We start from the raw sequence: 27,398 nt of genomic DNA on the forward strand, positions 1-27,398 counted from the left end.
TCTCTTCTCAAAGGGCTTCAGATAAGCGGCATGTATCTTTACCGTAGTTGTGCATTCTTTTACAGCATTTCGTTTCTAAGTTTCCCTCCCTTACTAGGTTACGATTTTGCGTTTTGCACTCGGACAATTTAACTAAAATGAATAATTAATGCTTTGAGAACTTTATAATCCTGTGTTTGCACAACTGCTATTGCAAGAATGTCACAATAGCTGACGACCAGCAGTGATCCACGAAAATTTCATCTTCATATACAATGTGCAAGTCACCTTATGGTATTTGGCGGAGTTTGCTTCTGGTAGCGGTATCTATTTCCCCTTTCTCTGTTTCATTCCGCAACGGCACGTGGCAATAACGACTGTTGATTAACCTCTGTAAGAGCTCTAATTTCCCTTATACCATCGGTGTGGCCATTTCGCTGGACCTATCTGGGAGGATGTAATACGTTGCCCGACTCTATGGGAGCACTCTCTCGTAATTTCATATGCTCAAAGCTTCCCTTGTAGCATATGCAACCGAAGTTTGTTGAGCGTATCTGCAACGGTCTGACGACGTCTTACCTATCCCGTGACGAAACGCGCCAACATTATTTGGATATTTTCTATGTCTTCCAGTAATACAACCTGATTAGGATCCCACACTGATGAAAAATGCTCAAGAATCGGTCTAATGAGGCTTTTTAAGCCACTTATTTTGTGGAGAGATTACATTTTAATAAGAATCTTCCAGTAAACCAGTAAATCTCAGCTTTGCATTTGCTTTTTTTACGTGGCCTTCCACTTTAGATTGCTCGAGTTGATTACCGCTAGGCATTTTACGATATTTACTGATTCCGCCGATTTGTTGCTAGTTTACAATCAAATAGTAATAGTGGATCTCTATTATTTATGCGAAATTCGTTACATTTATTTACGTTTAAAGTCACGTGCCAGTCCATGCAACAATCATTGGTCCTCTGTCGGTGTTCTTGCACTTCACTACAATCTTCTGGTGTTTCTACAGACTTTTGCATTACATTTTTTTCCTTCACGAGCGACGTGTTGCGTTTCATCTGCGAGATGCTGCGTTTCATCTGCAGGTAAATTTTGAATTCAATAACAGATGTGGTCTGATAATCGGTAAGTCGCATTGCGTTCACTAAACGACGTTGCGAAACTGTATCGGATTCCTTCTTTAGTTCAAATAACACAGCATAAACCAATGGGTCGTTCTCTGCAACGCTCTGTGCTCCTAGACGAAAGGAAGAAGGTAGATTTCACAAGATCTCTGTTTGGGTAACCCGAGCAGATTTTTGCAGATGGGGTTTTCGTTCTCCTCAAACCTCATAATATTTCATCATAAAGCAAGCTCCCTTATTTTAAGAGGTACGTTCGATAAGTAATGCAACAAATTTTTTCACCAGTTTCGGTTGAAAAATGCAGAAGTTCTTGTGGGACGCCGTGGAATATTCCCGCTTCAGCCCCTACAGTTTCATGAATTTCCCGTAGGTGGCGGCCATAGGTAGCTTGCAAAATGGCGTTTGTAAAGGAGGTGCATTCCAAGGAGATAGCTCTTATTATTTTGCCGAAAAACCAGAGCATCGCAGATATTTGTAGGCCCTTGCAGAATGTCTACGGAGACCTGGCAGTGAGCAAAAGCAAGGTGAGCCGTTGGGCGAGGCGTCTGTCATCATTGCAATAAAGTCGCACAAATCTCTCCGATCTGCCGCATGGTGGCCAGCCGCAACTGGTTCAAATGGCTCTGAGCACTATGGGACTTAACTTCTGAGGTCTTCAGTCCCCTAGAACTTAGAACTACTTAAACCTAACTAACCTAGCGACATCACACACATCCATGCCCGAGGCAGGATTTGTACCTGCGACCGTAGAGGTCTCTTGGTTCCAGACTGTAGCGCCTAGAACCGCTCGGCCACTCCGGCCGGCGGCCAGCCGCACGCACCTGTGAATCTTCCAATGTTAGAACGTTCGGATCACAACCAAAAACCTCGCTGCTCAGCTGGACCTCTCTGTGCACCCGAGAGGAGCTCACAAAGTTCTTTGGACTATTCTCCCTCATCCACCTTCGATCCCGGATCTCGTAACTTCCGACTTCCATCTGTTTGGTTCGTTAATGTAGCAAGCCGTTGGGTCCGACATCGACCAGTAGAGTGGTACCATGCGGGCACACAGGCCTTTCAAGGAAGATGGCATAAGGCCGTCGCATTAACGGAGATTATTTTGAAAAACAGGGTTTTGTAGCCAAATAGTGGGAAACAATATGGCATAGTGGAATCTTGAAAACCAACCTGGTTCTAGAAAAATAATATGTTTCATTAGCTAGTGCACGCCCCTCGCGCAACAGTTTGATTTCCGTGATCTAAACCCATAATAACGGATGTCTGTGCTACCCTTCTTGGAAACAGGAGAGATCTGAGCTTTATCTCCAGCCAGTATGTACTCCTCGTTGCTCTGCCGAGATGCGGTAAACTTCTGTTTAATCTGGAACAAGTTGTTTCGAATAATGTCTGTTCTGTCTCAAAGGTTTATCGTCTGGATCACATGCCTTTCCACTACTGAGCTATTTTAGTTCATTTTCTTTTATACCATCGCTTATTTCAATACCTGTAGTGTCGAAATATGCGCGATATTGAATGGAGGAACCGTATTACGATCTTCTGCGATGAAACGTTTCCGAAGACCGAATTCAATATTTTCACCTTATCGCTGTCGTATTCCGTTTACATGCCCATATCGGCACTGAGTGACTGAGTAAACAATTTCTATCCGCTCACTGACTTTACGTAAGACCAAAATTTGTTAGAACTTTTAGACTGATTGGCAAAATTTTCTCTCAGATCCAGAGAACTATTTTCGCATTTCTCATCTTACACTTATTTTGGCTTTGTTCAGCTGTTGTCAACCAGACTTTGACTTCGTTTGGATCGGTGATGCTCAGTTAGCTTTCGTACCGAGTTTCTATGACGGCTATTGAACCTTGGTGGGTCTTCCCCAACCCATAAACCTTGCTCGGCGTATGCTGCTCCATACTTTACTGAACAATGTTTTCGAATTTCTTTCATGTGTGCTTCACATCTTCCTCAGAACAGAATATTTGATGCTGTCTACGTATATACTACTCAATTTGTATCATTTCGCTCGTGCTAAGCAAAGATATTTTGCTACCTTTTTCGACATTCCAAGTGACATCCCAGTCACTGATGGTGACACAAAGTCTTATTGTCAGTGATGAACTCTAGTATATAAAATAACTCGGAAAGCCTGTTTAATTTTAGAAAGTCTGAGACGTTAACATTATTGAATTAATTTTCAGACGAGACATCCAGATCAATCTCCCACGAATCCTCCGACATCAGTTTTCTTTCCCATTGTGTGAAGTGATGCAGATCCAGCCCCCTCCCTCTGTTATTTACGTGACGCATGTGGTCTGTAAAATCCACCGAATCCCTCTCCTTTGATGGTTAACTTTACCCAGATTATTTCGCATTTGGAATCCGTAATAACGTAACAAAATATTGTTTGAAGAAATACTGTAATCAGCCACTCATCATTTATGTAGTTTGATTTAAGTCAAAACGCATTTGTGACTTTCAACGCTTTTCAGTTAGCATTGTATGTTTATATCCTCATCAGTATAAAGTTTTTATCGCTGCAGCAGCCTTGTGTCAAGTAACAAATCCTTTATCTACCACGTTCCTCGTTTTACGGTTAATTACTAGTTAGGTGTGTTTATTTATTTTTGTTTTCATTTATTTATTTCTTGTAATTTTCGTGCTCTTGTATGTGTATCACACACTTTCCGGTTCACTGATGCACTAATGTAGAGCAGCATTCACCACATGACTGAATAAATCCATCTGAAGTCTCGTTACACTTTTATTACACACTCAAACATCATTTTTGAAGTCTTTATCGGACTTTCCATTCGGCTCCAGACCAAAGGACTGCGAACAAACCTAGATATAATGCTGCGTATTGTGAGCCGTGCCAGCAACGAGTTAATGCTGCCAGCCATCTAAAGGAACATCCGAACCCAGGAGTCAAGCGTCTTTCAAAAATGGTTCAAATGGCTCTGAGCACTATGGGACTTAACATCTATGGTCATCAGTCCCCTAGAACTTAGAACTACTTAAACCTAACTAACCTAAGGACATCACACAACACCCAGTCATCACGAGGCAGAGAAAATCCCTGACCCCGCCGGGAATCAAACCCGGAAACCCGGGCGCGGGAAGCGAGAACGCTACCGCACGACCACCAGCTGCGGACCAAGCGTCTTTCTCGCCGACAGTTGCTACTACTCGTAATTGGTTTCATCCACTGCGTTGAACAACCATCGGCAGAGCCTGTCCACACCTCGGACGAAATCTCCCGGCAATTATACCGAGTCTTTCACGACTTGTCTCCTACTTCCATAAGAGGAAATGTTGACGCTCCCAGTGACCAACATACTCAAACTCTATGCTTGTCCGCACATGTCAGTCAGGAAAATGCACCACTGTTCTAGCAGACGACGCATTCCGTGCTGACTCCGTTGTGTTATCAACACTGGACGACACCTTGTACCTGTTGTTAAGGAATAGAGGAATAGCTGTGCACTCACTTCCCACATTCCCCCTCCGTCCAGAAACATGGCTATCGACACTTAACTCTCGAGTAAGGATAAACCAATCAGATGTTCTACCTCGGAAAACGCAGTGAAAACGTGGTTTCCAGGGGATTCCAAATGAGCTAAAGGGGTCGCTGCTTTACCGACTGATGCCCCAAAGTCGCTGCAGCTTACAGGTTAAGAGCAGCAGGCTAAACACTATCAGACGCGACCATCGCAGCTTTTAGCTATTTCCAGACATTCACTATTTCTGCTTGTATCCACACACTACTAGCACAGCTAATTTCCTACTGTGTAAAAACAATATAAAAACATGAGAAAATATACTAACCAAAGCGGTCATGTTTAATTGGGAAAGAACGGATAGACCATAATGAGATATAAAATTACCCGACTGTGGCCCTATTAAGGTTGCGACACTCACTCCAAATATAAACAAGGTAAGTTGATACCAGCGCTGAAGTCTACTCGACAAACTGCTCGCTCTAAACTAAAGATAAAATATATAGAAACTCTAACAATAAAATAAACAACATTACTGAAAACAGACAAATAAACAAGCGCTCTTCTCTCGAAATTCAGCTCACGATAATGCTCCAAGAAATTTGTAAACACCTGTAAAATGTTATTAAACATTACTCATCCAAGATAGCTATTGTTAACTTCTTCACAATGCATGTAAGAAAAACAGTGAACTAAGCGCTGTTGAAAAAAAAAGCTGCTGTTGCTAGCTGTGCAGTATTGTATTCTGTGGCTGGAGTTCGACTGTAAGTCATTTCCTGGAGGAATGCAAAAGACCGAATTAATCACAGACAATGGTGCACAAGTGTTCTATAACATTTTAATTTATAAGTCATCTAACTCTGCGAGCGCGTGGACATGTGTGTGTGTGTGTGTGTGTGTGTGTGTGTGTGTTTTATCTAAGAATAAGATGTCTGCATGGTGTAAACTAAAATTCGTTAATTAATGGCAATAATAAAAAAACCTGTGCTCATATTATATTTCCATAGGCACCAAAAGTTCTCTGTGGCCGAGCGGTTCTACGCGCTTCAGTCCGAAACCGTGCTGCTGCTACGGTCGCAGGTTCTAATCCTGCCTCGGACATGGATGTGTGTGATGTCCTTAGGTTAGTTAGGTTTAAGTAGTTCTAAGTTCTAGGGGACTGACAACCTCAGATGTTAAGTCTCATAGTGCTTAGAACCATTTGAACCATTTGAAGTTCGCTGTAAACTCTCCTTCATAGAAATGGTCAGTTCCGCATTAAAAAAAACCTATCCTCATTCCTCTGGGGACAAATATGTGCAGGCTAGCTCCCTTCTTATGAACAGTATTCAACTTCACATAAACCGATAATTCGTCACGAGGTGAAAAGGAAGTTGATGCTGAAAACAATCACCGCCTCATATGACGTACATCGCTTCAGATAACTTTACAACCACGGGAAACTAAAAGCAGCAGCGACAGAAGAAGGGAAGGTGAGAGCTGAACATCCCAACGACAACAAACTTATTAAAGACACATCACTTGCTCAACTGAACAGGAAAGAGGAACGAAATAATCTGTGGCCACAGCCGCATAGAAATAATGAAGATCATTCCATCTGTCTGAAGCTATTTAAAGCAAAAAATGAAATATTCGTTACTTAGTTGATCTCAACCAAGAATTAAACTTCACCGGCTTTTGAGCTAATTTGTTTAATTAGCTAAAAATTGATAAAGAATACTGTATGTAGAAGTTATTGTCTAAAGGTTAGAAGATTTTTCCCATGTCTATTTAAATTATTAACTTAAGTGTAAACTGCTCGCGTGACATCAACATGCAGGACGCCTACTAAGGATTAAGATCACTTATTGTAACACAGTGACTACGGTTTCGAAATCTTCAGAAGGTACTGAGTCTTCTCTAGAGCCTTCGAAATGCGAACTTTGTCTTCGCTATCTTTTGGCATCTCTTCCTTGTGGCACATATACTGTTAAGCTAAGCGCGTGTATGCATTAAGAACGTGCGAATCCTCAGAAAACAAATTTTGGTTCCAGAGACCTTTTCAAGCCTCTAGCATCTATGGTGTATTACAGCATGTTGATAATTTTTCAATGATTTAAGTTATCTATGATGCATATATGCAGGCTGAAGAGACGGATAAAAATTTGTTCCAAGGCTGGGATTCGAATCGGGGTCTTCTGCTCACTAGGCAGACGCACTAATCACTGTGCCTCCCCCCCCCCCCCCCCCCGCCGGCTTTACAAACCCGCACGTGCACGCACAACCCTACCACGCATCCCTCCTCAATGTGCAAATCCCCATTCACTCGTCAGTCCACTTGGTTTTCCCCCTAAACTCGAGATGCTCCCCAGCTGTTCTGGAGTAGCACCTCAGCATCGAGCCAGACCACTGTGCAGGTGTGGTGTAGTGGTCAGCGCATCTGGCTAGAGAGTAGAAGAGCCGGGTTCGAATCCTGACCTTGGTTCAAATTTTCATTCGTCATTTCAATCTACATATATACTTCATAGATGTTTGGGGCTTTTCAAAGGTCTCTGGAACCATATGGTTTCATTTGATTAAAGAGCCTGTGCCTAGGTTTCAGGCGAGATCCCTGTTTTGTTCGATGCTGAGTGCTAACCCAATGCAGCTGGTGAGCCTCTGCAATCCTGTTCGAGTTTAGAGAAATACAAGGTGGGCTGACGCGTGAATGGGAATTTGCATTGAGGAGGGTGACGCGCTAGGGTATTCTGTGTAGCTGTGTAAAAGCCCCTGTGCCCGGGGGGGGGGGGGGGGGGGGCATTGTGGTAAGCGCATCTGCCTAGTGAGTAGTAGACCCGAGTTCGAATCCCGTCCTTGGTAGAATTCCTCATTTGTCGCTTCAGGCTACATATATACCTCAGTAATCAGTTATGATGATGACTGATAAGAGTAAGCGTCGTACCGTTACTGAACCACAAACCGAAAAAATCTTATCTAACTTCCAAGATAAATTACTCAAGATTCTGAAATATTGTTGGCACGTGAAAGAGTGTAATCTGCTCAGCAAAAATCAGACTTACCAGTGTCACAAAGCGCATTATGGTGCTACACTCAAGTGCATTCCAAGCCTGGATGAATCGAAAGTCTATTCTCTCCTAAACCTGGTTCTAGAAATATTCAGGTTTTAGTCGTTCGTTTTGCTTTTGCCATCGCCTTTTTTTTGCCCACTTACGTGTGGTAGACAGATTTACTTAATAATTAATTTTCTTTGACTAACTTCGTCGATAATTTTTCTGTCTGCCATTATCGATCTTCGACAGGTATCTGACAGGGTCAATAGGTACATAGTAAATCTCGCAGCAGGGCGCTGTCACGCAAATAACAGTTCAGCCCATGCTGGTGTCACCTCATGTTTGACTTACCGTGCATGCGCAAGCAACACTGCACGAGAGATTACGTTGGCAGAGGTGAGTTCGGAAGCGGGTATTCCTCTACGGTGTTCGAGCAACTATCGCATAAACGCGCGATCCAAGGTCAATCAGATACCTCTTTCCACATCTTATATGATAATCACTTTAAAGGTGCACACGTGTCCTCATTACTTAGCAATTGATATTAGTGTACCACAACAGTTCCTGTTCTCCTGAGTTTACGAGCTACACTTCCGCAGCTGTCACCACAGGCCGATAATAACGCTTTTTTTACTACCGTAGTATAGAACCCGGAAACGAAAGGGTGTTCTTGTTTGCATGCAGATGCAATTACCATCTGATATATTTTGCAACAACTCTCAAGGTAATCTGGTACCTCATACATGACACATTTAAATCGAAAGCATATAAAATAGGTATTTATCACACACTACATTCGAACGACGATAACTTCAACACGAATTATTTGCCACTATATGTCATCTCAGATTAGATTTGGAGGTTACACTCAGCCAAATAATGCTGTTCTAATGTTATTCTAAACTTCTACTATCGTCGGTTCACAAGTTAGATTATGGTCGTACATAGTGGTTGAACTGGAAAAGACGAACAGTCCGAATTCATATTGACAAACTGTTGACAGTAGTAGAAAACAAAATTGCAGAACAAAATTCTAACACCTAAAGCAACATTTGCATTATTAGTTGATGCATCTACAGGGCGCGGTTAATCATTCAACGGAATGATAAAAGTAAAGAGGATGGATCACTTTGCATCATGCAAAAATCTTCGAGTGTGACCGAGGCTTTGGAGCTATCCACCCGTGCTTGACGGGCACTCGGTAACCTAATCAAGCTTACGTTAGATTATACATGGGTGGACAAAAATATGGAAACACCACGCCGAAACGTATTTTTGAACATAAATGCAGTTGCTAGCCAGCATGCAGGTTGTCCTGCTGTATTTCTCCACGAATGCCACCTACACAATGCCCTCAATACGTTGCAAGTGCTAGTCGCGCTCAAATAAGTGTTATGCGTAATTATGAGTTATTTGTGTCGGAGCTAAGTGAATTCGTATGTGAACAACTTGATGGTGCTCGTATTGTGGGCGCTTTAGTATACAGCGTACAGAGAAAGCCAAAAAATAAAACATCCTCTAAGTCACAACGCGGACGATAGTATGTGTTTAGTGCCCGTGACGGACAGTAATTGAAGAGGATTGTGACAAATTATAAGAGGACAACAGCTGCAAAAATCACTGCAAGTAAACGTCGCACTCGCAAAGCCTGCCAGCACCAAAACAACAGAGGCAGGGAATTATATAGAACGCTGGAATCAAAACCACTCGACAGTGATGCAAATACCCGTAAAAAGAAGTCGTGGAGCCGAAGCCATAAAAATTATAATATAAAGGAGTGTAAAAAGCTATTTGGTGAGGTGAGTCTTGTTTCATACTGTTTTCAAATTCCAACCGAGTTTACGTACCAATAGTGAAATATGGGGGGGGGGGGGGGGGGGGGGGGGATTCGATGACGATTTGGGTAGCCGTATCGTGTTACTTCAAGGGTTCCATGGTTACTCTGGAAATTGTATGGCCGCCAAGGACGTTTTTTTTTAGTCATCAGTCTTCTGACTGGTTTTATGCGGCCTGCCACGCATTCCTCAGCTGTGCCAAACTCTTCATCTCAGAGTAACACTTGCAACAAACGTCCTCAATCATTCGCTGGATGTATTCCAATCTTTGTCTTCCTCTACAGTTTTTACCCTCTACAACTTCCTCTAGTACCGTGGAAGATATGCCGTAATGTCTCAACAGATGTATCACCCTGTCCCTTCTTCTTGTCAGTGTTTTCCACATATTCCTTTCCTCTTCGATTCTGCGCAGAACCTCCTCATGCCTTACCTATCAGTCCACCTAATTTTCACCATTCGTCTCTAACACCACATCGCAAATGTTTCGATTCTCTTCAGTTCCGGTTTTTCACAGTCCAAGTTGCACTCCCATACAACGCTGTACTCCAAACATACATTCTCAGAAATTTCTTCCTCAAATTAAGGCCTATGTTTGATACTAATATACTTCTCTTCGCCAAAAACACCGTTTTCGCCTGTGCTAGTCTGCTTTTTAAGTCCTCCTTGCTCCGTCCGTCATGGGTTATTTTGCTGCATAGGTAGCAGAGTCCCTTAACTTCATCTGTTTCGTGACCATCAATCCAGATGTTAAGCTTCTCGCTGTTCTCATTTCTGCTTCTTTCCATTACTTTCGTCTTTCGTCGATATACTCTCAATCCTCATTCTGTACCCATTAGACTCTTCATTCCATTTAGCAGATCCTGTAATTCTTCTTCATTTTCACATAGGATAGCAATGTCATCAGCGAATCTTATTTCCACCATTGCTTCTACGATGTGTAGATTGAACAACACGGGCGAAAGACTACATCTTTGTCTTACACCCTTTTTAATTCGAGAAGTTCGTTCTTGGTCTTCCACTAGTATTATTCCCTCTTGGCTCCTGTACATGTTGTATATTACAGGTCTCTCCCTACAGTATACTCCGATTTTCCTCAGAATTTCGAACATCTTGCACCATTTGATATGTTCGAGAGCTTATTCCAGGTCGACATATTCTATGAATATATTTTTATTTTTCTTTAGTCAAAATGGCTCAAATGGATCTGAGCACTATACGACTTAACTTCTGAGGTCATGTATCGGCATGTATTAATATGAACAGTAAAACACGAACAGTAACAAGTACTCCAGCAGTGATAGCATCGCCCTGGCCCGCGCTAACTGCTACCGCCGTCCCTACTACTACATATCGATGAAACGAATATCGCACTAGGCTTGGGACGGCTGTGTCGAATGAACTCGTAAAATTCCGCTTTAAAAATCGGCTTGTTTTAACGGGAAATAAACCGCCGCTTTCCGTGGAAATTAGGCGTCACATGATAGAGCTGATGACCAGTATTTTTTTTTTTTTTTTTTTTGGACTGATTCCAGCTACACATTCCAAGAAATATTTGCTGGAACACGGAAAAAAATGTGCCTAGCTACCCATAGGAGAGACATACGGTATACACTAACGAATCCGGTAATGCTTCGTAATACATTAATATGTACGGATATTGGATAAATGTCTAATCTCCTTCTCCCCACCTCTCTCTTTCCGTTTCCTCCTCCCCTTATCTCTGTCCCTCTCGTCCTATCCCCCCTCACTCTTCACCTCCCGCTTTCTCTGTGAATCTCATCTTTCCTCCTCTCTCTGTCCATTTTCTCTTCTCCTCGTCTCTGTCGATCTTGTCTTCCCTCCTTCCCCGTCCCCCCCCCCCCCTCCCCCCCCCCCCCCGCCTTCTGACCTTCATCCTTGTTTAATGTTGTTGTCAAGACATTTTGATTGAGAATTGAAGTCGCTTAGAACGAATGGGTAAAACAATTAGAATCATTGGTTACAAAGTCTGAGAGACTCTCCATCTGCTAGATCTGTGATGACAGAGACTTCAATGACAGTGTTTTGCGTAGTTTTAATTTGCGCACGTGTAGGGTTACAAACTTTCCAACGATTCAAATTCCTTAGTAGTATTCTAATTAAGTGCTGATAAATACAGCTTTCTTGTAGTCTTTTAAAACCTACTGTGAAGAAAAAAAACAAAAGAGCACATTGTCGGAAATACCATTTTTATATAAAATTACATGTAAAGAAAACGTATCTATATGAGAGAAACGATTTGTTTAATAGTTTAAATGATCTGATATCGTAATTAAAATTGACTTCGGGAAAGAAAACGAAAACAAACATTTTTACAGAATACCAAAGCACAAAATTCTCTTTATCTTTCATGATTTTAACAGAAAACTTTCTCACTGTCGTTTAAAAGATGTACAGACTATGTCCGTTTGCTGTTCATTAGAGTATCGTTTAAAAATTTGAAATAAGTCAGTCAAGAGCTTTTCGAGATTTTTGCTAATGTTTATTAGCGTACTATCTAAAATTTGAAGTAAATTGGACAAGATGTTTTCCAGACTTTTCCTAACAATATTTTCCTATAACATATTACATATAATTATATTTACGTCCAACAGATGGGACTCCAGTAACTATATAAAAACACGCGCGTATTCGAATGCAACGTTGTGTCACAATTTCAAAGAAACCGGTGAAGAGCTTTCGGAGGTTTCAGATTTTGAACAAACGAACATTTACATTTTTGTTTAGATGGATAAAATTCTTCAGCATCTGCCGTGATTGCTGTCAGGAAGACAAGAAGTCCAAGCCGTTCAAATCTCTGCAGCTGCAGCGTGTTTGCTTTATTGTGACCTCTAATTACAAAACTAAAGTGTATGGGTCGCTTGAAACTTGATTGAGCACCCTGCACCCTCGTCTGTACTCTGCAATCTCGTCTGCCATGCAGCATCCGACTGCCTGCAGCTCTCTTGCGCTTGCACACTGACTGACAAAAAATGTGATGCACCCAAAAGACATGGTCAGACGTCAATGTAACTTAGTACACATACACATCAGTAGCCGGTATGTAAGAGATTTGAGATGCAGGTGGATGCCCAGTACAGTGCGTTAGTGCTGATCGTGTTTAGCATTGTTACCAGGGATTATTAGTATACATAATGGGCGTGATAGTGTCAGGTGTTGAGTGATCACTGTGTAGCACACGCATATGCGGTCTACTCACGTGAGACAGCGTTATCAACACCTGACATCATTTTAAAGGGACCTCATTATGGATCTCCATTTGGCCCTCTGGTTGAATTGTGCACTATGTAGATCTTGGACCATATGGGTGGGTTGGATGGTACGGGAACGTGAGGTCAGGAATACTCGTCGTAAGATTACAATCGACGACGGCTGACCACCAAAACGGAGGATAGATCGCTCTATTGTGCACTAAGCACATCGTAACCCCTTTTCATCTGCGTTTGTTTTCCGAGAACAAGTAGCGGACTCCCTGCAAGGATTTCCCTGCGCTCCGGTTATTCTTTTTTTTTTTTTTTTTTTTTTTTTTTTTTTTTTTTTTTTCGTCGTCAGTCTACTGACTGGTTTGATGCGGCCCGCCATGAATTCCTTTTCCTGTGCTAACCTCTTCATCTCAGAGTAGCACTTGCAACCTACGTCCTCAATTATTTGCTTGACATATTCCAATCTCTGTCTTCCTCTACAGTTTTTGCCCTCTACAGCTCCCTCTAGTACCATGGAAGTCATTCCCTCATGTCTTAGCAGATGTCCTATCATCCTGTCCCTTCTCCTTATCAGTGTTTTCCACATATTCCTTTCCTCTCCGATTCCGCGTAGAACCTCCTCCCATTCCTTACCTTATCAGTCCACCTAATTTTCAACATTCGTCTGTAGCACCACATCTCAAATGCTTCGATTCTCTTCTGTTCCCGTTTTCCCACAGTCCATGTTTCACTACTATACAATGCTGTACTCCAGACGTACATCCTCAGAAATTTCTTCCTCAAATTAAGGCCGGTATTTGATATTAGTAGACTTCTCTTGGCCAGAAATGCCTTTCTTGCCATAGCGAGTCTGCTTTTGACGTCCTCCTTGCTCCGTCCGTCATTGGTAATTTTACTGCCTAGGTAGCAGTATTCCTTAACTTCATTGACTTCGTGACCATCAATCCAGATGTTAAGTTTCTCGCTGTTCTCATTTCTACTACTTCTCATTACCTTCGTCTTTCTCCGATTTACTCTCAAACCATACTGTGTACTCATTAGACTGTTCATTCCGTCCAGCAGATCATTTAATTCTTCTTCACTTTCACTCAGGATAGCAATGTCATCAGCGAATCGTATCATTAATATGCTTTCACCTCGTATTTTAATTCCACTCCTGAACCTTTCTTTTATTTCCATCATTGCTTCCTCGATGTACAGATTGAAGAATAAGGGCGAAAGGCTACAGCCTTGTCTTACACCCTTCTTAATACGAGCACTTCGTTCTTGATCGTCCACTCTTATTATTCCCTCTTGGTTGTTGTACTTATTGTATATGACCCGTCTCTCCCTATAGCTTATCCCTACTTTTTTCAGAATTTCGAACAGCTTGCGCCATTTTATATTGTCGAACGCTTTTTCCAGGTCGACAAATCCTATGAAAGTGTCTTGATTTTTCTTTAGCCTTGCTTCCATTATTAGCCGTAACGTCAGAATTGCCTCTCTCGTCCCTTTACTTTTCCTAAAGCCAAACTGATCGTCACCTAGCGCATTCTCAATTTTCTTTTCCATTCTTCTGTATATTATTCTTGTAAGCAGCTTCGATGCATGAGCTGTGAAGCTGATTGCGCGATAATTCTCGCATTTGTCAGCTCTTGCCGTCTTCGGAATTGTGTGGATGATGCTTTTCCGAAAGTCAGATGGTATATCGCCAGATTCATATATTCTACACACCAACGTGAATAGTCGTTTTGTTGCCACTTCCCCCAATGATTTTAGAAATTCTGATGGAATGTTATCTATCCCTTCTGCCTTATTTGACCGTAAGTCCTCCAAAGCTCTTTTAAATTCCGATTCTAATACTGGATCCCCTATCTCTTCTAAATCGACTCCTGTTTCTTCTTCTATCACATCAGACAAAGCTTCACCCTCATAGAGCGGTTAACAGTGGAATTCTCGTTGCACTCTTAATGTAACCACCGTTGCTTTTAATGTCACCAAATTTTTTTCGACTTTCCTGTATGCTGAGTCTGTGCTTCCGACAATCATATCTTTTTCGATGTCTTCACATTTTTCCTGCAGCCAATTCGTCTTAGCTTCCCTGCACTTCCTATTTATTTCATTCCTCAGCGACTTGTATTTCTGTATTCCTGATTTTCACAGAACATGTTTGTACTTCCTCGTCATTTCTTAGTATTTCCGTATCCCATTTCTTTGCGTATTGATTCTTCCTGACTAATGTCTTGAACTTCAGCCTATTCTTCATCACTACTATATCGTGATCTGGGTCTATATCTGCCCCTGGGTACGCCTTACAATCCAGTATCTGATTTCGGAATCTCTGTCTGACCATGATGTAATCTAATTGAAATCTTCCCGTATCTCCCGGCCTTTTCCAAGTATACCTCCTCCTCTTGTGATTCTTGAACAGGGTATTCGCTATTACTAGCTGAAACTTGTTACAGAACTAAATTAGTCTTTCTCCTCTTTCATTCCTTGTCCCAAGCCCATATTCTCCTGTAACCTTTTCTTCTACTCCTTCCCCTACAACTGCATTCCAGTCGCCCATGACTATTAGATTTTCGTCCCCCTTTACATACTGCATTACCCTTTCAATATCCTCATACACTTTCTCTATCTGTTCATCTTCAGCTAGCGACGTCGGCATGTATACCTGAACTATCGTTGTCGGTGTTGGTCTGCTGTCGATTCTGATTAAAACAAACTGGTCACTGAACTGTTCACAGTAACACACCCTCTGCCCTACCTTCCTATTCATAACGAATCCTTCACCTGTTATACGATTTTCTGCTGCTGTTGATATTACCCGATACTCATCTGACCAGAAATCCTTATCTTCCTACCACTTCACTTCACTGACCCCTACTATATCTAGATTGAGCCTTTGCATTTCCCTTTTCAGATTTTCTAGTTTCCCTACCACGTTCAAGCTTCTGACATTCCACGCCACGACTCGTAGAACGTTATCCTTTCGTTGATTATTCAATCTTTTTCTCGTGATAACCTCCCCCTTGGCAGTCCCCTCCCGGAGATCCGAATGGGGGACTATTCCGGAATCTTTTGCCAATGGAGAGATCATCATGACACTTCTTCAAATACAGGCCACATGTCCTGTGGATACACGTTACGTGTCTTGAATGCAGTGATTTTCCATTGCCTTCTGCATCATCATGTCGTTGATCATTGCTGATTCTTCCGCCTTTAGGGGCAATTTTCCACCCCTAGGACAAGAGAGTGCCCTGAACCTCTATCCGCTCCTCCGCCCTCTTTGACAAGGCCGTTGGCAGAATGAGGCTGACTTCTTATGCCGGAAGTCTTCGGCCGCCAATGCTGATTATTTATCAAAATTTAGGCAGTTGCGGGGATCGAATCCGGGACCGAAGACGTTTTTTGATTATGAATCAAAGACGCTACCCCTTTTTTTTCATTTTTATTCGTTGTTGCTCGTTGTGTTTGGTCGTTGCGGACGTCGCAAGACATCCTGTTCAAGTTCGGTGGTTGATCCTTCCACTCAGTTTTTTATTACAGAGGCCAATCGGCTCTCTGGCCAAACACGCTGAGCTACCGTACCCCTAGACCACGGGTACGGGTTGCCATTAACGCCCGACACAAATGAGTGCTATTGGAGTATTGCCATGACAGGGATGCATGGGGTGTTGATGAATGTATCGTACTATGTTCAGCGCTGAATTGCTGTTCTACACTACGCCGGATGGCCAACGTCGACCAGTATGGCGGCGACGTCGGGATATGTCCAATTCTTCCAATGTTTTGGAGAAGCATAGCTGTGATACTCCTGGTGTCGTTGTGTGGAGAACCATGCAGTCTGACTTCAGGTGACGGCTGGAATTCATTGAGGAAACTCCGGAACAGTACCCCATGTACATCCTACACCCTCATGTGCTACCTCTCATGCGTTAATATTGTCCTGCCATTTTTCAACAGAACAGTTCTCGTCCACTAATGGCACACTGTCTGCATGATGTTGAGGCACCGCCGTCGCCAGCAAGATTCCCTAATCTATCCCGATGGCACATGTGCGGGACCAGCTGCATCCCAGTGCCAATATCCGGGATATCGACGACTAGTTACACTACTGGCCGTTAAAACTGCTATACCAAGAAGAAATGCAGATGGTAAACTGGTATTCATTGGACAAATATATTATACTAGAATTGACAGGTGATTACATTTTCGCGCAATTTGGGTGCATAGATCCTGAGAAACCAGTACCCAGAACAACCATCTCTGGCCGTAATAACGGCCCTTATACGCCTGGGCATTGAGTCAAACACAGCTTGGATGGTGTGTACAGGTACAGCTGCCTATGCAGCTTCAACACGATACCACAGTTCATCAACAGTAGTGACTGGCGTATCTTGACGAACCAGTTGCTCGGCCACCGTTGACCAGACGTTTTCAGTTGGTGAGAGATCTGAAGAATGTGCTGGCCAGTGCAGCAGTCGAACATTCTCTGTATCCAGAAAGGCCCGTACAGGACCTGCAACATGTGGTCGTGCACTGTCCTGCTGAAATGTAGGGTTTCGCAGGGATCGAATGAAGAGTAGAGCCACGGGTCGTAACACATCTGAAATGTAACGTCCACTGTTCAAAGTGCCGTCAATGCGAACAAGAGGTGACCGAGACGTGTAACCAATGGCACCCCATCCCATCACGCCGGGTGATACAACAGTATGGCGATGACAAATACACGCTTTCAATGTGCGTTCACCACGATGTCGCCAAATACGGATGCGACCATCATGATGCTGTAAATGAACCTGGATTCATTCGAAAAAATGACGTTTTGCCATTCGTGCACCGTCGTTGAGTACACCATCGCAGGCGCTCCTGTCTGTGATGCAGCGTCAAGGGTAACTGCAGCCGTGGTCGCCGAGCTGCAAACGTCGTCGAACTGTTCGTGCAGATGGTTGTTGTCTTGCAAACGTCCCCATCTGTAGACTCAGGGATCGAGACGTGGCTGCACGATCCCCTACAGCCATGCGGATAAGATGCCTGTCATCTCGACTGCTAGTAATACGAGGTCGTTGGGATCCATCTCGGCGTTCCGTATTACCCTCCTGAACCCACCGATTCCATATTCTGCTAACGGTCATGGGATCTCGACCAACGAGAGCGGCAATGTCGCGATACGATATACCGCAATCGCGATAGGCTACAATCCGAATCCGACCTTACACGAGGCATCACAACAACGTTTCACCAGGCAACGCCGGTAAACTGGTGTTTGTGTATGATAAATCGGTTGGAAACTTTCCTCATGTCAGTACGTTGTAGGTGTTGCCACCGGAGCCAACCTTGTGTGAATTCTCTGAAAAGCTAATAATTTGCATATGACAGCATCTTCTTCCTGTCGGTTAAGTTTCGCGTCTGTAGCGCGTCATCTTCGTGGTGTAGCAATTTGAATGGTCAGTAGTGTATAACAGTTTTTGGCCAGCTTGCCTCCAGAGAGAATAAAACGCTTTATGGCATCCTAACGAATCAATGGTTGCACCCAGGGCAGAGGCGGTGCTCATACTGTCAAGTTCTTTGTTAATCTCCCTCGATTTTGTAATCACTGAAATAACATCACATACCCCACGAATTTGTTAAAAGTTGATGTGCAAATGTTCCAATCCTATAAATCTTCTAGTTATAATTGTATGAAGGGAACATGAGTTTGTCAGATTCTTGCCTAATCTTCTCAGTTGACGAGTACTCACAGTTTATTTTAATTGATAAGTTACGTAAGTGTACATCAGTAACACAATAATACCGTAATGGGGGCATGCATTACAATGAATAAAACAACTAAAAGAGATACCGACTAAAGAGCAGAAGGATACTGGCTCTTCAAACTGCTCATATACACAGAGCAAAAAAAGAAAAGTTTCACTTTTTCCAAATCAAAACCTCAAACTGCCTCCCGTCACGACACGTAAGTTTGAAACTGGGCTTAGAAGTCCCTACATCCGTCCTCTGTAATGCTGTAATGGTGTAAAAGCGTGGCGCCCTGCAACGTCCACCTCAGCTTCATTAACGCTTCAGACAGCAAGATATCGACACCTGGCAAAAAGAAACCACAGCTCTGAAGTTCATGTGACGTATACGATAGGTTAATGTTGGTACAATGGCACCAAACCACAGTTCTGACCAGCGCCATCGTGGGCATGTCACATGATGAGAAGTTCTTACACCCCCCGTTGCCCACATATCCTTCTTTTGACGTCTCCACGATCGAGGTCAGAACCGTGACGGCCAGCGCTGAAATCACGCCGTTTCCTTAGGGGTGGCCGAGGAAAAAATTTGAGACACACTGCCACTCAGTATCCACACGAAAAGCCACGGAGAGGCGGCACAAAGGGCGTCATTGAAACCATCCCTTCTCTGCCAGCGTTGATTCCCACACATTTCGCCAAGCGATGAGCGACAGGCTGGCGACCTTAACGACGTTCGACACTGCTGACACCCGCTGGACTATTCAAACCAATTTAAGTTGGTCTGACCCCTTTCGAGTGCAGTGCAACCTCAATTTTTGCTGTAGTATATCAGGTAAAATCGCTAGGGAAAGTTCACAACTGTTCAACGAATCTGAACATGATCCGGAGCAGCAGTCTGTGTTTGTGTTTTTTCAGCCTTCCTGTTTGACGTCCTTACGTGGCGTGATCATAGAGAGGTGCAACATTGACATGGGCGTGAATAAAATGGAAAAAGATCCCTCTAAGACCCCCAGTTCGGCAACACCCTCGGTGCCAGCCATACACCTTTGTTGAGTACGTTTCAAATGTACCTGTCAGACTGTACGCACTCAGCTGACTGTTACCTCGCTGCTGCTCTAGCACCTGAGAGCAGGCAACCAGACCTAATGGGTGTCAGAGGGGTTTGTAACACCGAAAATGCAGGATGCATGGCACCTGCTATCAATATATATAAATTATTTTGCTGAATTGTATGTAAATATTTGTAATTTAAATGCTTTCTCTCAATAGGTAAGGACATTGCTTCACTGTATGTGTAAAATTAGGTAGAAGTCTGTTGACATTTCATTGTATTTATCTGTGTCTAACTGTGAAACTCATAAGCTCTGGGGGAAAGCCAAAAGAATTGTTATTTACATCGACTAGCAACGATAATAGCAGTTCTTGTGCGTTGTAAAATCTTAGGGTAGGGAGTTGTTGCGTGGAGCGCACGGAGAGAGGGAGACGGAAGTGTGGTGATAACGCTCTCGCAGTGGAGTGTACCATTTCGACGGCATCATGCACGCGCGTCGGCCAGATGTCTCTAGTAGCAGGAGTAAGGACAGTGGACGGGCGGAAGAGGCCGTATTAATTACAGTTGCCCGTTCCTGTAATTAGCCGTGCTCCACATGATGCTACCGTCTCCAACAACAGCAGCAGTTCCAGCAACACAGATTCGTCGTCGGATCCGAGATTCGTCGTATGCACAGCACTGAAGTAATACTGTTCATTGGTAGAAAGTATTAGCAGGTAACCCAGCAGCACAATTAAGTGTGATTTGATTCATAAAATTTATTTAAATAATTATCAGTTAAACACAGGGCAATTGTGTCCTCATTGTCCTCAGACATTGTTACCAAGTATAGTCCTTGTTCCTTTTTTTCCTTATATGCTAACAGAGTGTCGTAAGAAACAAATTGAATAGTTGCAGCCGGTTTATTAATGAATTTTAGCCTCAATCTACTTTCAATTAACTGTTGTAGAACAGAGGCTTCAGTATATGAGTAAAGTAAAGCAATTTCATTTTTCAATTTTGAGAATCAATCTCTGGAAAAAAATCAAAATCTAAAGAAATGCACAAATTAAGAGTGTAGAAGTTTCATTTATTTTACTTACAGCCTGGAGTACATGTCTGTTTGGTTTGGTACGTATTCTGTTGTTTATGTCTGTTCAAGTCAGTAAAAAAACTCAGTTGTTCAGACAATAATTTGAAATCCAATTTGCGATATAAGTAACTGCAAAATAAAAGTGCTTGTTTTTTTTCTAAATTTCTTTGATGTTACGTTGAGGCCATTGACAGTCATTGTTCTCGTAACGAAGTTCAACACTAAAATACAGTTTAATTGTGTATTTTCAAATCATTACTCGGTTTTTTTTTCAAAATTTAATGACAAACATAACATTAGAGTCACTTCTCAGTTTTCTATATCATTACGTACTCACTTAAAATAAGTGTAAAAAAAACGTGACAACCTTCAGTTGCCACGTCAGTGTTTAACAATACATGTTTTTCTTTCCCATCATCTTGTACAGGATTTTGGATGTAAATTGCCCTAAAGGCCTGGCGACTGTTAATTATTTCCTCTTCGTTCATTAGTGTAACTTTTAGATTCATGATCAATGGTACCCCTTTTCTGTCCTGTGTTGTTCGTGAGTGAATGCACAAAATAACTTTCATTTTTCCAAATTATAACGCTGTTCGGTTTAATTGCTTTTTTATAATAGTAGACTTTTCCATCAGAACGGTCTGTTGTTCACTTTCCTGCCACTTATCGGTATTACTTCTTCGAGCAAGATAGCCTTATCCAATTAGTAAAAATCCATTAGGTATACACGCGATCCACAGTCATATTTCATATCGCGAGCAGGATTGGCCGATAAGTAAGAAGGTTGCAGGTTGTCTGTCGTTAGGTCCTGCCCTCAGGCGCTGGAGCAGCCATGAGACGCCATTAATAGATGAATGGATGTCGAAGTCTGTGACAGCTACAATTTTAACGTACTTAACAGAGGGCGACATAGCCCGGTGCCATCGTTTTCCACCGTTTCAGAGGAAGATTGTGGGCGCCTTTTAGCCAAATTTCAAACTGATGCTTCGCAGTGGGAGACAATTGGAGACAATTACAGGTTTTCGAACTTTTCACACAGAGTACATTTACAATTTTATATAATTGCTAGCCGCTCTGTAAAACTGGATGTAGTTATGCTTTGTGAATTTTGTTGATAACTTGTTTAATATCGTTTTGTTTTTTCAATGACAGGTCACAGAATGATCGCGATAATTTCAATGGTATCCTAAAATTTTATATGTATGTGGAATAGACAGGAATGTTGATTATTATTTAAGTATCTAATATCGACTGAGTATTTTGTGATGTCACAGGAAGTATTTAAGGGCTTGCTTTAGAATGCACGGTACCTTTTGCTCGTCGGTTGTCACTGTAATTAGGCCGGTGGTTATTGGTGAGTTCGTTGCGAGAGCTACGAGACTGAGTAGCTGTGCGAGATTCCTGCTTTAACTTTTAACTGAACTTATGTTATTTGACTGTGTTTTCGATTATTTCCACGATTTTAAACGCTTTAACTCTATGGTCTTCGTACCTGTTTCCACAGTGGTCACTCAGAATACCGAATTTTACGTCGCAGTTGCGTAGCTTAATGCTACGTTATCCGTTGATTTTCGTGAATTAATTAGCAAAAAAATGGTTCAAATGGCTCTGAGCACTATGCGACTTAACTTCTAAGGTCATCAGTCGCCTAGAACTTAGAACTAATGAAACCTAACTAACTAAAGGACGTCACACACATCCATGCCCGAGGCAGGATTCGAACCTGCGACCGTAGCGGTCGCTCGGTTCCAGACCGTAGCGCCTAGAACCGCACGGCCACTCCGGCCGGCAATTAATTAGCAGCTAAACGTACTTTGCTCCCACTTGAAAACACCATTCACACGTCTGTGAATATTATTCAGTAACAATCAAATGGGTTTAAAGCTATAATCATCTGGAATCTTTAACATTAATTATTTTAAAAGCATTTATCCGATCATTTTACTTTTTATGTACTTTTCTCTAAGTTGACTACCTGATTAAAAGGTTTCAGGATCAAATGTGTAGTAAAGCTATGAGTTTTACAGCACTGCTGGATGACTGACCACTACGGCATAATAAAATAAGCCAACCAGTTAAGTCGTGTATTTCGCATATACACATTGGCCAACTAGAACCTCCACTGAGCTCACAAGTGGTTGTAATTTTTCTGCAAATTTTCTAGCAATGTTTGAGTGCACGGATATCGACGTTAAGATCCAGAAAGTTTATGAGTATTTAGGAACTCCATTGTGAACTTTATGATTAGTGTTGAGAGCTCAGATGTTTGAGGAATTGTAAGTAGGCTGTTTAGGTTCTTATATTGGTAACGCCACCGCCACGTAGCGCTCTCTGTATGAAAATCACTGGCTGTGCTGTGTGCAGTCTGTGGCTAGTTTGCATTGTTGTCTGCCATTGTAGTGTTGGGCAGCGGCAGCTGGATGTGAACAGTGCGTAGCGTTGCGCAGTTGGAGGTGAGCCGCCAGCAGTGGTGGATGTGGGGAGAGAGATGGCGGAGTTTGGAAATTTGTAATACTGGATGGCATGAACTACTATATATATTATGATTATTAAGGTAAATACATTGTTTGTTCTCTATTAAAATCTTTCTTTTGCTAACTATCCCTATCAGTAGTTAGTGCCTTCAGTAGTTTGAATCTTTTATTTAGCTGGCAGTAGTGGCGCTCGCTGTATTGCAGTAGTTGGAGTAACGAAGATTTTTGGTGAGGTAAGTAATTTGTGAAACGTATAGGTTAATGTTAGTCAGGGCCATTCCTTTGTAGGTATTTTTGAAAGTCAGATTGCGTTGCGCTAAAAAAATATTGTGTGTCAGTTTAAGCACAGTCGTGGATAAATGTTCAAAGGGGACGTTTCATATGTCGACCCTTAGCCGAGGATACCTCACTGGAATCTTCTGATTTTTTCTTGTAGTTTGTGTAATTAGTGTAGATTTTGTTTATTGCTATTGCGTAATTGTAGAGAGAATCTCCTTTGTAGTTGCAGTCTTTTATTGTTGTACAGTAAAACAGTTGTGGCATGCATGTAGATTTGCACCAAGTATTTCGCAGCTGCGCTTGCAATTAACGAGATATTATTTTCAGTGCTATGTTAATGTGCTCTCTTATTTTTGCTCTTCAAATTGTGCTTTTCTGTGTTGTCGTGTGAAATATTGTGACAATAATGGCGTGTGAAAAACGTAATACTAGGCTCCAAAGTAAACTGAGAAATAACAGTGAAGACGAAAGCAGTGTGTTAACGCCACCATGTAATGAATTAACAAATATTCAAAGTAGTAATTTGGTAACTGTGCATAGGGAAATGGAGCGGGCGTCAAATAATGGAGTAGACAGTGAAACAGGTAGTGAACAGGGAAGCATTATCGATCGATCGGTCGGCAACAGCTCGCCTCAGGAATCGGGAATGACAGAACACAATATTGCAAATACTGTAGACTCAGGTTTTTGGTTCTCACCGTTTTCTCAAATGAGTCAAGACACATTTTCCGCTTGTCAAAATGTGAATGTTGCCGGTGCAAATTCACTGCCGAAAAGCACTGAGGAACATGTTTCAGACACCAGTGCACTGTTATTACAGTTAATGGAACAAATGGGACAAAGGCTACAAAGGTTAGACACAACGCTTGAACAAAATCAGAAACAAATGGGACAAAATCTTCAGAATTTAGACACAATGGAACAACACCAGAGACAAACACAGCAACAGTTAGACATAATGGAACAAAATCTTCAAAAGTTAGACACAATGGAACAACACCAGAGGCAAACACAGCAACAGTTAGACACAATGGAACAAAAGCTTCAAAAGTTAGACTCAGAGGAACATAAGCTTGAACAAACACGTGAAGATTTAACTACTGAGTTACATAACATTGAATCGAAATGTCAAAAAGTCTGTAATGACGTAAAAACACAAATTTGTGAGCATTTTCAACCTATTTTTTCGCGGCATGAAAATGCATTACAGAATCACGAAGCAGCCATAATAGAAGTGCAAACCATCGTTCATGAAAATCATGAGACCTTGTGGGCTAAAATTGACTCAGTTGCATCTACCGATTCGGTTACACAACTTGCAAAAACTCAAGAAAACTTAAAGGACACAGTAGATACTCTGAAAATTGGTTCAGAAAGACACATGGAGGAAATTAGTTCATTATCAGAGAAAGTAGTTGAACTTTCGGATCAGCTAAATAATTTATCTGCGAAGGTAGATGATAATCTGAATGACACAAAACCAGTAGTCTTTAATGACCCAGAAGAGTGCGAACAAATTAGGAAATTCAAACAAAATCAGAATAAAATTAATACGCAACACCAAAGAGAAATCCGGGAAGTACAAGATCAGCTGACACAGGTAATACAAGAATTACGTATTTCAGAGGACACTCGCGCCCCAATACGGGAAGAGGGACATAGAAATATGGAACAGCCACAAAATAATAACACAGGGCATTTCGGAAGTTATGAAAGAAATTGGCAATGTGCATCGAATTTTGAGATGGAACCGCCGACACGACGTAACAATGACCGACATGCGACTCGCCGACATGATGATTTTGACTATAAGCTGTTCATTACTACACGTAAATTCAAAACGTTTAAGAATTCTGGCAACGACATTCATCCACAAGCGTGGCTCCATCAATTCTCTCATTGTTTTCCTCCCAACTGGTCATTGGAGCACAGATTAGAATTTATGTGGGGCTACTTGGAGAAACCAGACGGCAGTTATAAGAGTCGAGGGGCATGAAAGGGAAGCAGTGGTTGGGAAAGGAGTAAGACAGGGTTGTAGCCTCTCCCCGATGTTATTCAATCTGTATATTGAGCAAGCAGTAAAGGAAACAAAAGAAAAATTCGGAGTAGGTATTAAAGTTCATGGAGAAGAAGTAAAAACTTTGAGGTTCGCCGATGATATTGTAATTCTGTCAGAGACAGCAAAGGACTTGGAAGAGCAGTTGAACGGAATGGACAGTGTCTTGAAACGAGGATATAAGATGAACATCAACAAAAGCAAAACGAGGATAATGGAATGTAGTCAAATTAAGTCGGGTGATGCTGAGGGAATTAGATTAGGAAATGAGACACTTAAAGTAGTAAAGGAGTTTTGCTATTTAGGGAGTAAAATAACCGATGATGGTCGAAGTAGAGAGGATATAAAATGTAGACTGGCAATGGCAAGGAAAGCGTTTCTCAAGAAGAGGAATTTGTTAACATCGAGTATAGATTTAAGTGTCAGGAAGTCGTTTCTGAAAGTATTTGTATGGAGTGTAGCCATGTATGGAAGTGAAACATGGACGATAACTAGTTTGGACAAGAAGAGAATAGAAGCTTTCGAAATGTGGTGCTACAGAAGAATGCTGAAGATAAGGTGGGTAGATCACGTAACTAATGAGGAGGTACTGAATAGGATTGGGGAGAAGAGAAGTTTGTGGCACAACTTGACTAGAAGAAGGGATCGGTTGGTAGGACATGTTTTGAGGCATCAAGGGATCACAAATTTAGCATTGGAGGGCAGTGTGGAGGGTAAAAATCGTAGAGGGAGACCAAGAGATGAATACACTAAGCAGATTCAGAAGGATGTAGGTTGCAGTAGATACTGGGAGATGAAGAGGCTTGCACAGGATAGAGTAGCATGGAGAGCTGCATCAAAACAGTCTCAGGACTGAAGACCACAACAACAACAACTACTTGGAGAATGAACCAGCTGTAAGAATGCGATCGGTCATTCACGATTGTCACAGTGAAGGAGAATTTTACCATGCCTTCCACTCAGCATATTGGTCTCAAACTACACAAGACCGAGTAAAACATAGCATCATAATGATGAAACATTTCGAACAATCTGAATTTTCCAGTCTTATGAAATATTTTGAAGACATGTTGCACAAGAATCAGTACCTGTCAAACCCATGCAGCCCCTCAGAACTCATCCGCATTTGCTTAATCAAATTACCTGAACATTTATGGCATATTATTTTGGCAGGACGTTGCAAAGACGACATTGAAGCTTTTCAGGGACTGTTACAAGAACTGGAAATTGACACTGACAATCGCAGAATGCAAAAGCAGGAGCACAACAATTACAGGTCACATCTGTCACAATTCCGTGATGACAGAAACAATAACTGGACACGACAAGTCTATTCTTACAACGTAAATCGTGACCAAAACAAACACCACCTGTATGACAACCACTGGCAGAATAATAGTTACAGGGAAAGATCGCATTTCCATAGTAATGAATATGACAGAGATTACCAAAGAAACAGACAATATGGGAACAAAAACAATTATTATCACGGGAGACAGAATAACTTCAGACGCAACGGCCCATCGTGCAGTGATAATTCAGGGAGAAATTCTCCACCACTTAACCGACAAGAAAGAAACTACAGGAACTACCGACATGACGACAGACGATATAATCATAACGACAGACCTGAATTTTATCAGAACTGGCGGGATTCAAACAGAGCAGGGCCCTCTCGTCATGGTGAATTTGTAGAAGTTAGGTCTCCAAATCCCAGTAACGACGTGTGCCAACAAAGGAACAGACAATGACTCGCACCGCAGGCTGCCGCGTGCGCCGGCTGCCTCAGAGAAAAATAACATAGACACTAACCTTGAGAAAAATTCCAAGATTCCTTACCGACATATACCACATGATAATTGCATTAAAGTTGAAATTCTGCATACTAGGAAGAGCAAAGGGTTACACCACATTTCACATGTAAAACCATTTATTGACAGATAATCTGCTTTTTAACTTAGTCTTTGCAATTTTCACTTCATGCTACTTGTACAATTTGTCACACTGAGAAATTGTTAACATGCAACAATGTTTTGAAGTTCAATATCCACTCAA

General features: G+C 42.0%; 1 protein-coding gene across 1 annotated transcript in view; it reads right to left on the reverse strand.

Annotated features, from left to right (window-relative positions):
* Positions 1-27,398, reverse strand: part of LOC126176283 (uncharacterized) — a 789,292-nt gene that overhangs the window by 446,711 nt on the left and 315,183 nt on the right. The window lies entirely within an intron of this gene.

The sequence above is a fragment of the Schistocerca cancellata genome, chromosome 3, assembly GCF_023864275.1.
Source record: "Schistocerca cancellata isolate TAMUIC-IGC-003103 chromosome 3, iqSchCanc2.1, whole genome shotgun sequence".
In the NCBI taxonomy this organism is placed as follows: Eukaryota; Metazoa; Arthropoda; class Insecta; order Orthoptera; family Acrididae; genus Schistocerca; species Schistocerca cancellata.